Source organism: Diabrotica undecimpunctata, chromosome 8 (assembly GCF_040954645.1).
Source record: "Diabrotica undecimpunctata isolate CICGRU chromosome 8, icDiaUnde3, whole genome shotgun sequence".
Lineage (NCBI taxonomy): Eukaryota > Metazoa > Arthropoda > Insecta > Coleoptera > Chrysomelidae > Diabrotica > Diabrotica undecimpunctata.
Window position 1 is genome coordinate 47653571 of NC_092810.1, and position 11932 is coordinate 47665502.

An 11932-nucleotide genomic window follows, 5' to 3' on the forward strand; every position below is an offset into this window, starting at 1 on the left:
AAAGAACGTCATGACTCAGTAGAAAAGATTATCCACTAAGAACTAGCTGACAAACTGGGACTTCTCCAAACCGACCATCTTCCTTATTATCAATACGTCCCTGATAGAATGCTTGAAAATGACAACTACAAGCTATACTGGGACCGCACTGTGCTTACAGACCAACCAGTGGCCCATAATAGACCCGATCTCATACTAGTTAATAAAATTACTAGGCAAACAACACTTATTGATGTGGCGATACCCAACACCAATAATTTACGTGTTAAATACAACGAAAAGATCGCCAAGTACAGAGATCTAGAAATACAAATCAGGAGACAATGGAGAATGGAAAGTACCCAGACGATACCTATTATTCTTTCTACCACTGGAGTCATCCCGAAGAGCCTCCTAGAAAACATAAAAAAGCTGGGTCTAAATGAACATCTATATAAGATTATGGAGAAAACTGTGTTACTTTCGACGTCCAGATGCGTACGAAAATTTTTGGGAGATACACCGACATACCAAGTCACCTAGGACTCGATAACATGGAAAGAGTCCCACCAGAGCTCAATCCTTTTGATACCGTAGGTATCTGGGATGAGTGAATTTTCCCCTTAGAGGGAGTGTGAGCCGTATGGCTAAATCTGGATAACAATAACCACCGCTACCAAAAATAAACTTTTGTAAGAAACTAGGTGCGCTGTTACAAATTATGAACACTGAAGTCCTACCCAATTATATCGTGGAAGCCCATACATTGGAATATTTGCATATGCTGATTTACTGTGCAGCAACAGCAATTGCTAATGTTATGGGCATTAAGATCATAATAGGACGGGGAACTAATATTGGAAGGACTGAAAACAGAATTCATTAATTTATTCGACATCATACTAACCTACGCTAACGTTGTGGAGCAATACTCAAAGTTTAATACTACAATGACAATCCTTCTATATATGTACTATATTATTTATACCTATAAATGTCCAAATATCTGTGATTATTCAATGTCAGCTTGTATCCTCGGAAACCTTTTTTGGATGGTGCTAGAAAGGTCACCAATGGAGACAATGCGGACGGCGTGGCAGCCAGATGGTTGGCGGAGAACGAGTTGTGGGTTCAAAACTAGCTTTTGGAACTGGAAATGGGTCCAACGGACGAAATAATTAAAGATAGGACAGGATAAGATATATTAGAAAAGATACAGGAATAAACAAAAAGATAGATAGGTAAAATACCAAAGATAAGATAAGATAGAAAAAGGGCGCCACTTAACTTGGGGGGTTAGGTTGGGGTTGAATGGGAAAGTTAAGAAACCTTGGAAACGAAAATAGATAAGGAGAGATATTTAGGTTCTGAGACCAAATCCAAGGAAAGATATCAACAGTTATTTATTAAATAAATTTTGTCAACACAATACATAAACATATACTAAATATATTAGGTGTACTCCGTTCACCTACTTACCTACTTACTTACTTAATCAGCCTGATCTTTCTCCTGGTCGAAGGTATAATAATAATTTAATATATTAAGCAAATATTCAGAGGTATTATTTTATCAGGAAACTTATTAGGAGTCGAGAAATAAAATGCATGGATAAAACAAAACAATATATTCAACAACACAATTAAATGAACGGCTGAATGTAAACACGAGTTAAACAAAATGCACCATCAATTAATAAATGGTTGTATACATATAGAAATAAACAGTATTATGATCAAGAAATACCTCTACAGATACAATATAATAAAATCATGCACAAATTAAATTATCAGCGTAGAGAGCTTGGTAGTACTTAAAAAAAAATTCAATCAAAGCTGAATAAAGAAATCTCTCTTCGCTGTTTATGGATTTATCTCGAGATAACGGGTACAGTACATTTAAAAATGAATAGCAATCATAGCAAATAAAACACAATTTATTAAATTTAAATTCAAAAGAATACAAAAAGATTTCAAGAATTTGTAGTATGCAAATGAAACCAACCCGCACTTGGTTGTAAGTCAACTGTCTTTCTCGCACTGTTGTTTAATGAGCTGTTCTTACTGAAGATTGAATGTTCGTAATTATTATTTGTTAGAAGTTCTTAATAGCTGATTGAAAGTTCGTATGAAAATATTAAATGTTCTTTTAATTAAATTGCTAAATCGGTAGTTAACCTTAACTACAGGTGAAGAAATGGTTGACGCAGATTCGTCCAGGATTGGGTAATATTATTACATTATTATTCGCCCAGATAATTGAAGGTAATATGATTACGATAACTTACAATAAATCTCGATGACTGCTGCACTATTTCACTGATTCTACTATACTTTACTAGTATCAAACACTGAAGTTAATTAAAATAACGGTACTTTATAACAATATTTAATCTAATATGGTATTAGATTAAGGTATTTCAAATATTTAAGCATATACACACTTAAAGAAAAAATTCACAGAGAACGGTAAAATAAGCAAGCGATTTTACTCAAAGACTGCCCTGCCAGAAGTGATTTTTTTCCTCCCAAAATTTCACAAGCTTCCAAAAAAAAAAAGTGGGATAACCCCCACATAAAAATGACAAGCCAGGCTGTTTCCATTTTTAGAAAGATACCAGAACATAGAAAAGTTATAGGTAAGTACCGGGACTCTTCTAGTTGGAAACGTGAGAAAAGATAAAACCTTTTGAATTAGGTTCTTTCAAAAAGATACCGTAAAGAGCTTTTACGACTTTGTTTACCAAAGTTCAAAAAGGACCCTAATTAATAGTCGGTATGTTCCAAAAAAAATTAATGAGGGTGACAGAGCCCACCCACATCTCGATTTGCGGATACGGCCATGGGCGTATCAGCAACAGGGATAAAGGGATTAAAAAAGCATTTACTATTTTAATTATAAAAAAAAATTTACAGGCTTATTGTTTTTATTTATGTGCAGCGGCCACTGTCAACAGCTAAAAGTACGTTCAACCTAGGTCAACTGTTATTTCAATAATAAACTTGTATCTTTATATTAAATATGAATTATTTATATTGTATTTTTGGGGTTAATAATTAAGGGTGAATTGCCTTATTACAAAGCCACCAATATGGCAGGGCAGTAGAAGGAATTACTGGAACCATTGAAATAGCTGCCAATACTGCTCTCCCAAACATTGTTTATATATAAACTTTGCCATCGATATTATTTTTGTTTCTTTTTATATGTAAATCATAATACATCATGACTAATACATATTTTTGTTTCAGGCCATAGTGTTGACAATGGTGACATAAGACATTTTTTACTCAGAAAACTGTGAATGTTAATTCTAAAAAGTGCATATCGTGTTTCATAATCGGACAAATAAATGTACCTAACTCTTATCTACCTTCTTCCTAAAGAATATACCTAAATGAATGTATATTTTTCATCTTGTGCATGCTGGTCGTGCATACTGTTTTAAACTTGTTTTTATTTTTTAAATTATTGTTTAACTATATATACTATATTTTAATGAGAATTTGTGTTCTTACTGTTTTATATTTTAAAAAAATCATGTTAATGGATGTGAGATGTATGTCCTTCAATATAAATAAATGATGTTTTATAGACTGTTTTGTTTTATACTCAATAAACAAATATTCAAGAGAAACGAACAAAAAAGAATGAGTATTATAAAAAGATAAGCGCAAATAACAGTAAAATATGATCTAAAATCAACAAATTAAAATCTTTTATTTTAAAAAATCCTTTGTATGTAGTTAGATTAACTTTGAATTACATGATGTTTAAGTTATAAAAGAATTTGACCACATTTTTAAATATTAAAGATGTAATTCAAAGTTAATCTAATTACATTTATAGCGTTTTTACCCACATATTTAGTGGCTTCAAAGATGTAAATCCAGATAGCACTGATTATGGAATCGTTATTCCGAAAACGTTTTTTGATGTAACCCGATAGGGTTTTTACATTAATTAAATATACCTGTTATAAAGGATTTTTTTAAATAAAAGTTTTTGTGGTTCATTGTATACAGCCAACTACAGGAATTCATTGTCCTTGTGGATTAACATTAAAAACGAAGAAGAAGAACTATTGAGAAGATCAGCGTTAAAGTCAATATTAAACACAGCGTAAAACCAACCAATATCTGAGTACGTGAGTGCTATAAGTTACACACCTTGTTAGTTTATCTTTTATTTAATTTCTTTAATTGTTTGTTTTCTCCAAGTCTCATTTCATTCCTTGATTCCTTTCCCTTCTAACTTTTTGTCGACCTTATTTCTAGCTTGTTTACTTTTTTTTTGATTTCTTCTTTTTGTTTGTTTGTTTGTTTTCCCACTAATCGTGGGTCTTCCCATTAATCGTCTTCCTATTGGGGAACCGCCTCTAGTCATCTTGACTACTCTATTTGTTGTCATTCGGCTTATATGATTATTCCATTCTACTCTTCTATTTCTTACCTAGCCCTTAATGTTTTCCAGTTTGCATCTCCGTCGTATATTTTTACTCCTAACACTGTCTAATAGTACCTTACCATCGATTTTTCCAAAGGTTTTCATCTCTGCTGTTTCTATGCGTATGTCATTATTGATAGATGACTGTTTTGTAAATTCTGCTTTTCAATTCATTTTCGATACTTTTTTTTCTCCTTATTGTTTCATTCATGCAACCTAGGCTCTGTTTGTTCTATTCACTTGATCTTCCAGATCTCTTTCGAGCTTTCGGTAGCTACTAGATAGTGTGATGTCTAGATATTTAAACTCCATCACTTGTTCTATTAACTGACCCTCCAGCTCGAATTTACATCTTAGTAGATTTGCTGTTATAAACTTTTTTTTTAACATGTCAACTTTTCCCTCAGTTATATGAAATTGGTGCAGCATACGTTGTAAATTTTCACTTTAAGAGTTAGGTATTGCGTCGTCTGTATAGCAGAATATTTTAAGTTATTTTTCTCCCATGTGGTATCATTTTTTAGTTCTTACTTTTTTATTATTTCATCTACAATCAGGTTGAACAATAGAGGACTCGGGGAATCCACCTGTCTTATCCCATTGCCAGCTTCAATGGGGTCAGTTAGTTCTTCTTCTACTTTTACTTTTATTGCGTTGTTCTGATAGATATTGTCGATCATTTTGATATTCCTAGAGGTATCTCTCTTGCGTACAATAAGTGGATAACGTCCTTTAACTTGTCGATGTCAAATGCCTTCTTCTAAATAGCTCAAAAGAGAGCTATTATAATGCTTGATCTCTATTCTTGTGATATTTTGTTTTGTTCTATTATTTTTTAATTAATTTTAATATTTGTTTATTTAGATCTGGTCCTCCATTCCTTCATAGTTCATTCGGTATTCTGTCCTCTCCTGGTAATTTTCTATTTTTAATTTCCTTAATGATTCATTTACCTTGCCCTCCTCAATGTTTATTTTTTCGTTTGTCGTCACTTCTGCTCTTGGTGGTTTATTATCGTCACCTTAAGCAAATAGGGACCGAAATTGGTCTGTCCATGTTTCCTTTTGAATGTGTTTCGATTTTATTAGTTCGTTCCTCTCTTGTCTCTGTCATCTGATCATTCTCCATATGTATTTTTTGTGTTCCGTAGAAATTGTATTCCATCCGATTTGTTTATAGTGGTTTTATGCCTGTTGTCTTTGTTGTGTTCTGTATTATAAAAAAAGTTTTCTTCTTTTCTTTTCATTTTGTCTTCCCTTCCTCTCTAAACGATTGTCTTTGAATTTTTGATATGTTAGTGTTCGTTACTTTTATCTCTCCATGTGATTCTATTGCTATGCTTATTGATTCTATTGCTTATTTTTGAGTTTTGAAGAGCTTTCCTTGATGTTATCGTTTTCTAATATTACATTCTCAGGAATATTCTCTGATATTCTTTTTCTGTATAAGTATTCCATGGATTCCATATTTAGTACTTCGAGTCTGATTTTTGTTTGTATTGGTACCGCTCTCTTGGGTGTGAAATATTTCATGATAATTCTTATCTTACATAATACTAAGCTATGGTCGCTATCTACATCTGCTGAGTTTAGTCATCTTACGTCGATTATTTTTGATAGAAATAATATATTCTACTGAAACTGTTGGTTATAATATAGTCTATTACGGCCATGAGTATTACTGAATGTATATTTGTGTTGGTCTTTGCGGTCAAAAATGTCTTGTTTATTCCTGCAAAAGTTTATCATCAGTTCTTCATTGTCGTTTTAAAGATTTTCGTTATATGTTTCTGCTTGATTCCGGGTATTAGGACTTGGTTGCCTTTTTGAGCGTGAAAATACCCAAGTATTATCATTTTTCTTCCGACTGAGTCTATTACTTATAGTTATTCATAAAATGTTTCCCTTACTGTTTGAGGCTTGTTATTTTCTGGTTCAAAACTCCGATGATGTTCAGATTTTTCTTCTACATTCTTATCTTTGTGCTTATAATCCGTTTTAATACGCATTGACACTATTTGATCTGATTTTGGTATGTTTGGTGTATTAGTAAGGCTACACCTTCTTTGGTCTTCTTTTGCTATTCCCCTACAAATTAGTATATATTTCACGATTGGTAGGCTGCTGACCTTGCCAATCACCCTCCACATTTTATCCAGATTTGGGACCTGCTATTGTAATCGCAGAGCTTCTCGATCTACCCCGCCACAGACAGGGGTTACAACATAATCTATCATAGGTCTTTGTCAACGGATATTATTGAATGTATATTTGTCTTTGTAGTCAAAAAATGTGTTGTTTTTTCTAAGTTTTGAATATTCGTACAGTTGTTTATCATCAGTTCTCCATTTTCCTTTTTAACATTCTCGTTATGCTTTTGCTTAATTCCATGTATTACTTGGTTGCCTATTCGAACGTTAAAATCTCCCAGTATTATCATCTTTTCTCGGGCTTGATTTATTTCTTGTAATTCGTCATAAAATGTTTCCCTTGTGATTTAAGGCTTGTTATTTTCTGGACCGTATACTCCGATGATGCTCAAGTCTTCCTTCTTTATTCTTATCTTTGCGGTTAAAATCCTTTCTGATACATGTTAAAACTCTTTGACGTGATTTTGGTAACTTTGGTAAATTAGTAAGGCTACATCTTCTTTGGTCCTGTTTTCTTTTGCTACTCCACTGTAGATTAGTATATATTTACCTTATTTTGGCAGTATCCTTGTCTGTCCTTTTCATTTCTTTTTTTTTCCTGTAGAGCCCATATGTTTATTTGTTTCTCTTTCAGTACTTGAGTTATTTTTTGTTCTCTTATGCTGAGCGATCTGATGTTCCATGTAGTAATTCTCATTTGGTTTTGAATATTTTTCTTTTGTCCTTATTTCTTGCCGTAGTCATCTTCATATTATCAATCTGGTTCCGAGGTTTTACATTGTTTCTTTAAGCAGTATTCGTTTTTACGATTGGTAGGTTGTTACCTTGACAATCACCCTCCACATTTTATCCGAGCTTGGGACCGGCTGTGGTAATCGCAGAGCTGCTCGATCCACCCCGCAATTGCCCGAGGCCGTGTTGTTATTGGTTTAATACCCATAACTTAGAACCTTACATTACCGTTGGACATATAACTGTGGCATAGACTCGTATTCTGCTCTCATAAGCTAAAAAGCCCTATCTCCAAAGAACAAAATTTTACAGGAGACAAGGAAAACCAATTTTTTCTCCAGCATCACAGTTTTGATATTTTTAAATGAATTTAATGTGTAAATGGTTTTTTTCAATGTTAAAATTATAGTTTTAACGTTAACATAAGAATATTTAAATTTTTTAGGAGAAAATGGATTTAGGGCTTTTTATTTTAAAGTTAGATGCTGACATATCAGATTCTAAGAAGCCCTAACTCCCTCGTATAGGCAGTTAAAGCTTTTTACTTTAAGAACTGTGTAATATCTAAAAATGAATAGACATATAAAAATTTGAAGTTATGAAATAATTTAAAAGTAAGTAACATAAGAGAAAAATTGGTTTTATGACTCATTCAGCGTCAGTCAGTGTTTAATAAATCTGGCTCCTCTGACTCTTGAATGGTTAACCAAAATCCACGGCGATTAGATGTCATGAGAGGGCACAATTGTTCAACTATTTATTTTTTCTTAGCTTTATTAAATCCTCTTACTCCTTTAGTTTTCTCAGGCATTGGAAAGTTCTTGATATATTTAGCTTGTAAGAAATTTAGCACTTTGGTATTAGATTCTTGGTAATCAGTGGAATGTAGTAGCTTTGTATTGCCTCGTTTAGCTATTATTTTTACAATCTCTGTAAGATACGGAACGCTATCGTTGCCACGATGCTTAAGTTTTGGCTTGAAAGTGTAGTCTTTCCAAGCGAAAAAATCCTCACCACTAAGCTCCTTTGTTTCCACTTTCCCTAAGTTTGCTTCCTGAACACACTTAACAAAATTTTGGAAATCGTACACTTTTCCACTATGCTTGTGTCATTGGAAGACTGTAGTTTTGTGTGCTCTTTATATAATTGTTTTGATTCTGTAGCTTTTGCAATATGGCTCTTCCAAAAGACGCAAACCAAACAATCTGATGATAAGTTTTCCTGACTGTGGTCTTTATTATGTTCCTTAAACTTGAAGCACATGCCACATTCTTCATGACCGAGTTTCGTGAATGATACATTGAGTTCACTAACAACTTTTCTGTATAAATCGTAATAACAGTCACAAAAGTTTTCACTTCGTCTAAAGTCATCATACATCCTTTGAATGGTCATATAATTTGGGAGGTATCGGTGATTTGGTGCATGTTCTCTTCTGTAATGAGCAATACCTGGGTTGTTACTCTCTATATGATTTCTAATGACGTTTCAGTCAATTTTCTTATGATTAGAATGCTTTCCCCTTTTGTCGGTTACACCTGACGCCGTACCTGTCATTGTATTTTTGTCACCAGATGTTAGGGTATCATAAATAACGGAGTGATTTTCTTTAGAAAATCCAAGAGTCGTTAGAAAAAATGTTTTATATACCCTGACTATTTCGCCTTTTTGGTCATTAAAAAATATGCTGTTCTTTTTCTTGAGGTTTTTCATTATGAATTACACTATATAGACTCGTATGTCCCTTTTTAATATTAATATCTTCCTTATAGTGCTATTTCATTACACCCTTTTCCTATTCTTTTTATTTATTATTATTATTCTGTTTATTTCTTGACATTCCTTATTATAATGTGTTATATCTGTGACTGAGGTGAGTAAGCACATAAGTCAAATTTTCCGATTTTTTTTTTTTTTGATAAAAATGTGTAGGTGATTTGTAATACTATCATCGGTTCTAAGCACTTTAGTCTACTATGCATTTTTACAGCTGTTATTGCGAAGTGTGCATAATAACCATACTGAGAAAATACCGACTTGAGTTTGTGAATAAACACTTAAGTCGACTTATGTGAAGAGAGCCAGTTGGAACTTGCTATCTCTTGTCGTCCCGTCGGTGACTTATGTTACTAGGCGCTAATGAAACATTACATGCAGAAAATAATTTAGCCTAAAACAGTTCAGTTTGGTTTGATATTGCGAATAACACATGTCCAGAAGTTTTTTGTTTAAAGTGTCTGTTGATGATGAGTTGATAGCAGATACATTCCTAAAAGCAATCCTGTTTTGATGACAAAATAATAATACTACAAGCAAAAGTAGTTTAGAGCGTAAAAATCACGTCAACAGCTGCAAAAACCACCGGACACAAGAAAGGCTAGAGAATTACGAAAAAAAAAAAGTAATTCGGGAAGTCATATATTACAAAAAACGGTAAAATAATTCCAGAAAGACCATTTCAACCTCTGCCACTATGCCGAGCAAAGTGCAAAACAAAAATCACTGAAAATCAGCTGAAAGAAATTTTTCCCGAATATTGGAGTTTAGGCAGTTACGACAAGAGAGTAGCTTATATAGCCAGTCTTTTCATCATACATGACAAAAAATCGCAGAGGCCTCATACAGACGATCCAGACAAAGAAAAATTCCGCCTCAAAACCTACAAATATTTTTTATGAATAAATGGTAGCCATATTTCTGTTTGCCATAAATGCTTTCTTGTGACTTTCAATGAAACAGACAATTTCATAAAAGTTATCGCTTTAATAAAAAGAGCATAACCTGCTGAAACAAAGACTGATTCTGCCCAATGAAAGAATATTCCACCAAACAAGCGGTCTGAAGAAAAATTCGGTAAGAACTCGGTAAGTATATTTTGAGTTTCCTGAGTTACGAAAGCCACTACTCACGCGCCCAAACAAATAAAAGGTTTCTACCATCACGTTTGACCCTAGAAGCAATGTATTCCCTGTACTAGGAATCATACCAAAACTTTGTGTCGTATCCATATTATAGATATGAATTTCATAAATTGAATCTGTCGTTTAAAAAGCCTCAAACGGATATTTGCCATAAATGCGACAAGTTAAAGGGGCCATTGGTGTCTAGGAAAAAAGACGATCAAGGAGAACCTTTTCGCTGGCATAACGTACAAGGGCTAAATTATATAAAATGGGATAATGGGAAAATATTTTTCAAATCCTTAAATGCAGAGAAGTCATTTAAGGAAATTTCTTTCATTAGAAGAAATGGGTTGGGAAATTTAGTTCCACAGTTAAAATATAAGGCGGATATGCCAATAAATAAAGAAAAAAAGAAGGATCTTCTTCATTTGCTTCCCTTAATCCCTACAACTTTTCATGGGTTCTATGAAAATCTTTCATCGAGCGAAACAGCGTTGTCGGACTATTCAGGTATCGACGAAGATATTGATTAAATTGTTATTATGTTTAAGTGGTTCATTCTTTTTTTTTTTAGGTTTGTTTTTTTATCAAATTTCCTTTTTTATAACAAATAAAAAATACTTTGTTTAATAATATTATTTTCATAACCATTTTCTGTAAGTGCAATAACACATAAGTCATGGACACACTTGGGATCAAAGGTCATCACCACGGTCAAAGATATATAACATAACCTATATTTTATTTAAGACAATCATGCAATTCTACTTCTTAAAATGTTCTACTATTTCGCACTTAAATTCTTTCAAAAAATTAAATTTTTAACGACCCAAGTCTTCCCTTTAATTTAGTTATCTTAGAAAGCGTTGTCAAGTCTTAAACTAAAAAAACATGTAGATATGTTATTTTACCCAATTATCTCATTTTCGCCTATTTCTGATAGGGTTCTTCTGCGGGTGACACCTTAATTTTAGATTCAAAACACGAGGTTTTAGATATTACATTTTATAAGTATTTTACTGTGATGTGGGAGGCGATGAAGGAAAATCGTTTTAAGAAATTAATATCTTTGAAACTTAGATGTAAACGAAGAAAAAAGAGAAAGTTTTCAAACCTCAACATCAATTATTTGAAGAAGAGGTAGATTAAGAAATAGTCATTTGACTAACCTACTTTTTCTTCAAGTCCATCTTCTGTCGAATATTGGCAACCATCAAGTCACTGAAGACCTTATTGGCCGTCATTCTAAATAGCTTTGCCCAGTCAAAATATTCCCTCAGATTTCTAAGCTAGTGTATTAGTCTTCTTCAATTATTTCGCCTTTCTTTAATTTTACCTTGCAAAATGATGAGTTGTAATAATTTGTATTTTGTCTTTTTTTTTTTTTCATTTCCCAAATGCCAAAGTTTTGGTTTTATTAATGGCTAGTATCATGTCTGGTTTATTTTTCATCATTCTGGTTAATTCAACGTTTGACATTCTTTATTTCCATGATATTCGTAGGATTCTCCTATAAAATAACAATTCAAAAGCGACTAATCTATACAAACGTGCTTTTTACTGTCGATACCATCACTCGTAGAAAGAAAAGTAGATAACTCGGAGCACCAGAGCTTGATAATACATACCACGACAGTATACTACATCAATATGTATTTTAATTTCTTTAACCGAAGAACTGTTTGGTCGACCAAATAAATTGATCGAAAAATAAACACAGATA

General features: G+C 32.9%; 1 protein-coding gene across 4 annotated transcripts in view; it reads left to right on the plus strand.

Annotated features, from left to right (window-relative positions):
- The window catches only part of Pde8 (phosphodiesterase 8), a 1030175-nt gene extending 1026599 nt beyond the window's left edge, over nt 1-3576 (plus strand). For all 4 annotated transcript variants that reach the window (XM_072540201.1, XM_072540203.1, XM_072540202.1 and 1 more), the window contains one exon: nt 3231-3576. The gene's annotated coding sequence lies outside the window, so the exon portion shown is untranslated. The remainder of the gene's footprint in view (nt 1-3230) is intronic.
- The last annotated feature ends 8356 nt before the right edge of the window (nt 3577-11932 follow it).